At 47.8% G+C, this 6,000-nt stretch overlaps 1 long non-coding RNA gene across 1 annotated transcript; it reads right to left on the reverse strand.

Annotated features, from left to right (window-relative positions):
- Positions 1 to 1,850: 1,850 nt before the first annotated feature.
- LOC137662829 (uncharacterized) lies at positions 1,851 to 3,056 on the reverse strand. Its single transcript, XR_011048060.1, has 3 exons — positions 2,913 to 3,056; positions 2,656 to 2,789; positions 1,851 to 1,936 (listed from the first exon to the last, which is right to left on the reverse strand). It is a non-coding gene; the product is annotated as an uncharacterized lncRNA (long non-coding RNA).
- Between the last annotated feature and the right edge of the window lie 2,944 nt (positions 3,057 to 6,000).

Below are 6,000 nucleotides of genomic sequence, written 5' to 3' on the forward strand. Positions count from 1 at the left end.
TATGCTACAGGTACCACAGAGTCCTTATGATCATGGTAGCACTCAAGACCTCTTGGGAGGTCTTCTTGGTGCAGTGTTTATTTTGTATCACGTCCTCATGACTTGTGTCCCTTTTCTATCAAAGCTTGTTCTGGCCAGACAGTTTGAGATCCTTCCCCACAGGTCCCTGCGCTCCCTAAATTCTCTAGGACCTAGAAAAACGCAGGATGAGGTCCCTGCTGCAGGGACACCGCTTGGTACCCAGGGAGAGGTTCTTGGTTGCACAGTGCAGGAGGACAGGGACAGGAGGTTCGGGAGCCCCATGGTGACCCAGCTATGGGGGTGCACTAGCTGTTTTCCTGAAGTCAGAGCCAGCATCAGAAAAGAATCACACTTGGAAGCTTCACATCACTAGAAGACTTTTTAACCAAATGAGCATACTTTCAGAGAAGTTTTATCTGCTCTCAAGAGATATTAACTGTCCTTTAGAATCGTGTGTCTCAAAAATAGCAATATTAGCGTCATCCTTGGCATAGACTGAAGTGAAAACAAAACCTCATGGAGAGAAGGAGAGAGAGAGAGAGAACAAATTTTCTTGCTTTAGCAAAATCTTGGTCAACTCGCCTGAGCTGGTACCTGGCAGTTCATTACAGACACACACTTACATGTTGTTATTTCACAATCAAAAGCCAACCAAGCCAAGCCCCAAATAGCTTTTCTGTGTAAGGAAAATCATCCACAGTTGCTACATACAAAGTGAGACTAATTTGCTTTTCCTTAATTAATCATCTTCATTTCCTCCCTCTTTAGCCTCAGCCAATGAGGTGTAAATTGCAGGGGCAGACGCATTTTCTGGGCTGAATTCCAAACTAAACGTTCTTCAAGAAGTGAGGCGGCATTTAGCGTGGTATTTCAGTGTTTCGCTGGCATCAGGCACGTTAAAATCACCTCATTCTGGAGGCTTTGGCGACATTATTTTACCCATAGTCTTTCTACTCTGATTATGGCAGATTTTGTACCAAGAGCAAAGGCCTGAGCTCAGCAAAGAATAAACATTGTTCTGTCAAAGTGTCGGTGGTTCAAGAGAGGGAACGGAGGCAGCCTGGTCCAACCATGGGTCTGCTGCTACAAACCTTTTGGAGGTGGTTTACTGTGAGGTTCCTTTATGCCCCAGACTCCACTACCTCCAGGACGTCCATGAAGGTCCAGTTATTTGTGGGTTCCTCGGCAATGAGGAGCACAGTGAGGTCCTCAGAGAGGCTCCAAACTTGGGTCCTACCCAAAATACCACCACTGCCACTTTGAAATCTTGGTTTTGGTATTTGCCAGATTATTGCAGTGATTAATGTCCTACCAAACCATTGATGTGTTACCAGCATGATAAGCAAAAGAAAACATTAGGGAGCATTTAAATTTCCCCGGTACAGAGTTTTCTTTATTCTTGACATCACAACAAACATTTGATTTGGATTTTTCTCATTCTCTGTGTGCCTGCGCTGCAGGGATAACTCACCGTGCCAGGATAAAGTATTATTTTTTTCATTCCCTGAATGCAAACAAGCCAGAACCCTTGTTTACAGGACTGCACTATGGGCAAGCACACTCTAATTCCTGAGACTACATTTGCAGCCGTGATCTCTGGGCATGCAAATTAGGAGCCTGCACATTTCCCCACATCATTACTATGGCGGTGTTCAATCATAGGGAGAAACTCTAGGTACATAAACACACAGGCACAAGACTGGGAAAGTAGTCCCGAAGGGAACCTTTCTCAGTGTGTAACGTTTCAGCACAGATGCTGATTTCTAATTAGAAAAGCTTGCACTGAAGAAAGTTCATATATTTTCATTAATTGCAAAAATCATACTTACTGTAAAAGGCATGGAGTCAGGAAAATACTCGGAGGCTGAGGATTTAAGAGAGGCCCATCTTGCTGGAAACACCATTATATTCAGCACTACCAAAATCAATGCCATATATTTGAATTAAACATGTATTAATCCGCCTGGAAAGAACTGGAGCCATCCAGTCAATTCTCTGACTGTAAGCACAGCTTTTGTTAATATAGTAAAAATAAACCATTTCTCTTTCAACCATAACTCCGATGATGAAACCTGTTACAAGCACAGCTCTTCAGTAGCTCCCATACTGCAATTATTCATCAAGCTGACAGAATAAAGATCCTTTTTATCCATCTTATATTTCATCTAAAAACATTTAGGCGCTTTGCAAGCAGCAGCCTCACACACAGTCTCAGGACATTGCTGGTAATATTGGCAATAAATAAACGCTGGCAATCCTGGCTGGAGGTGAAGACAGCATCTTCTGCTTGGGCTGTACATTATCCACCAGCCCTCTTTATGGGGTGGAAGGTGTGTGTTAATATCAACTAATTCATCTTTGAAATGTATTCGCCAGCCTTACAAATTATATGGGTGAGATCCTCAAACTCTACAATATTTTGGTTTTACAAAGCTCACCCTAACAGAGCTTTTTTCTCTCTCTAAGTGAGTGTTCAGCGTTACACAGGGGTATAACCAGTGCGACCGTGGTGTGGTGGGGAGCAGAGTGGGTGCAAGACGTCTGCTGACCCAACGGGCATGGGGTCAAGCCAAAAACGAGCTGTAGGTGCATGAAGGGGAATATCACAGCAGAGAAAAGAGGGGTTGTATTTACCTGCACGTCTTTGGGGTTGTTTGCTGCTTTGGAAAATAAATCATTCAGTGGAGATCTCACTTCTGTCGTTAGGCAGCAGGGCTGTGCTTTTCCTGGGGCTGAGGGCAGTAGCCTGGCTCTGATTCCTTGCTCTACTGAAAATCAGCAATGTATTAAAAAAATATAGTTGTAATGTATTGCCTGAGGAAGCCTGAGGACAAACAGGCTAATCACTATGAAATGGTCACACAATCATCACAGGCTCCAAATTAAAGTACCTTGTTTTGCAGGTAACAAAGCTGCACGACAATGACAACTTTTGCTTCTGAACTGTGTGGACCATCAAGGCATGAACCGTCTCTGCTCAGCACAGGGAAGGTGAGCCCAGCGCGGCAAGGAGGAGCTCTTTGCTCCCTGTCGCTCTGGTACCTGAAGGAATGAAGAGCCAAGAGTTTTTGCAGGGAATGGGTTCACAGAATCCCAGAATCAATCAGGTTGGAAGAGCCCTCTGAGATCATCGAGTCCAACCATTGCCCTGACACCACCATGCCAACTAGACCAGGGCACTAAGTGCCATGGCCAGGCTTTCCTTAAGCCCCTCCAGAGATGGTGACTCCACCACCTCCCTGGGCAGCCCCTTCCAATGGCTAATGACCCTTGCTGAGAAGAAATGCTTCCTCATGTCCAACCTGAACCTCCCCTGGCAAAGCTTGAGGCTGTGTCCTCTTGTCTTATCGCTAGTTGCCTGGGAGAAGAGGCCGACTCCCACTGCGCTACAACCTCCCTTCAGGTAGTTGTAGACTGCACTAAGGTCACCTCTGAGCCTCCTCTTCTCCAGGCTAAACACCCCCAGCTCCCTCAGCCGTTCCTCGTAGGTCAGACCCTCCAGACCCTTCACCAGCTTGGTCGCCCTCCTCTGGACTCGCTCCAACACCTCAACATCTCTCTTGAAGTGCGGGGCACAGAACTGGACACAGGATTCAAGGTGCGGCCTCACCAGTGCCGAGTACAGCAGGACAATCACTTCCCCAGACCGGCTGGCTACACTATTCGTAATAGAGGCCAGGATGCCATTGGCCTTCTTGGCCACCTGGGCACACTGCTGGCTCCTGTTTAGCCGGCTGTCGATCAGCACCCCCAGGTCTCTTTCCGCCGGGCCGCTTTCAAACCACTCTTCCCCCACAAATCCTTGGTTTGCCCCTGTCCACCCCAATACCAAGTACTGGACCCTTTCCTAATCTGTTAAACAGCTACCTTCACGTTACCACTTTTTCATTTGAGGAAGGAGATTCCCCCAGACCCGTGCCCTGTCTGCAATGCCAGGTGTGTGGGCTCGCACAACCCTCCCTCAGACAGCCCATGTTTCCCGGAGCGGCCGTGGTACCCGGTGCCACGCTGCCCGACCAGCCATCGTTCACTGTGCCACTGTCCCTCCTCAGGCTGCCTTTCGCCCCGGCTCCATCAGCGACATCTGTACCAGCCAGCTGGAGGATCTAAACAGGTAATTACCTCAGCATGCATCACGGTGCATTCGTTATTAAGGTATTGATTAATTGTATTGAAGGTATACCAAATGACATTGAAAACTTCAACAGCTTTGCTACCAACACAAACCAAAAATAAACTATAAGCCCTACAAAATCATCCCTACGCCTGTTCTTAGCATGCATTGTAGAGTTTAGACTGTAAAAACTGCTTTGTTTTTTTTAAAAAATTGTTGGTTTAATGTTATTTTGTAATACTGAATTAGAGATGCTGGAATAAGAGTTTCATTTTCTGAACTGCAGCACTACCAAGGTATGTGGTTTCTTTACAAAATAAGCACTTCCTGAGGCTTTGATGTCTCCTGTTGCATGCGGAGCATGGAGCTGAGCCAGCTGATGGAGAAAAATCCTGCCCCAGCACACGAGTCCCATACTAATGCGACCACGAAGGTCTCCAGCCCCTCACCCTTCACAGAATCAATGAGGTTGGAAGAGCCCTCTGGGATCATCGAGTCCAACCATTGGCCTGACACCACCATGGCAACTAGACCAGGGCACTAAGTGCCATGTCCAGGCTTTTCTTAAACAGAGATGTCCCCCAGACATGGGGACTCCACCACCTTGCTCCACAGCAGCTGTCCCTCCAGCACAGGCACAGCCCAGGACACAAACACAGCTTTGACATCACGGCATTTCCCAGCAACATCCCAAACTTTCATTTCCCACATTGGAGTTGAAATACAAAATCTTTCACTCCAGTCTCACTATTTCCATCAGCAGCCCTCTCATCCTCACGAGGATTTCATCCCCTGCTCGCTCAGGGGTTGTACATAGCCCTGGGCACTGGTTCGGTGCATTGCAGTCATCACCTGAGAGCCACCAGACTCCATCTGTCTCCTGTTGACGGTGGACAACAGCTGGAGGAGAACGGAAAGCTGCCTCTCGCCAACCTGGGCTTGCAGCTTTCGAGCCTTGACCTCGGTCCGGTGGGAGAATTATGGTTATCCCGTGAGGAACCTTTCCTCTGAAGAGAAATTAAGAGCTACAGGGCAATCAAAGTGCCTTCAGATTAATGCCCCATCACCTCCCTCTGCTCCGGTAACTCCTGAGCCGAGCAGATCGCCGTTCTCGGCTCCAAATTCCCACCAGCAGCTCCTCAGCAGCATCACACCGAAGACTGTTCGAGCCACTCTGCTGATCCCAGAGCTGATTTACAGCAAAACTGTAATAATCTGTCACTGCAATCCTGCGGTTTGCCAGGGATGAAGAACAGGCGAAGGGATTTCAGCAGCTGGAGAAGGGGGAAGGTGAGACGAGGCTTGGACTCTCTGAGAACAGCAGCTGGTAACGGGCTGGGCACAAAACACTGAACTTTTGGGGCTTTTCAAAGTATTGTGACTTTTAAATATTGCTGTGCCTGTGCTGAGCAACAGCTCTTTGAAAAAAATCTGCTGTTCAAGGAAACTCCTCCAGTGCATTTTTCCACGAATTACATCATTTCTGAGACTCAAAACTAGTAGTTTAGGTATGGTCACTTATGGCAGGAGAGTTTAAAGATGCTGGCAGGTGTTTTGCTTAACGGCCCATTGAATGTCACCTTAGTCCATCCCGCTCATTCGCCCACTGTCAATTCTAGGTACCGTTAAACCTTCTCAGGGTGAGCTCGTTGAAATTTTTTCCCAAAAAGCCAGGACGAGCAGAGCCTTCAGCTTCACCTTGGGTGGAAGTTGTTGGCAAAACATACCAGGTCATTCCTCTCCTTTCTCTGCCCAGGAGCACGTCGTTCGCCAAGGGCAGCGGAGGTGCCAGGCGCCAGCCCACCACCGTGTCCTCCGGCAGCCGCTTGTCTTCACTGCTGTTGAAGCTCAGCGCCGTCACCTGT

The sequence above is a fragment of the Nyctibius grandis genome, chromosome 4 (assembly GCF_013368605.1).
Source record: "Nyctibius grandis isolate bNycGra1 chromosome 4, bNycGra1.pri, whole genome shotgun sequence".
Lineage (NCBI taxonomy): Eukaryota > Metazoa > Chordata > Aves > Nyctibiiformes > Nyctibiidae > Nyctibius > Nyctibius grandis.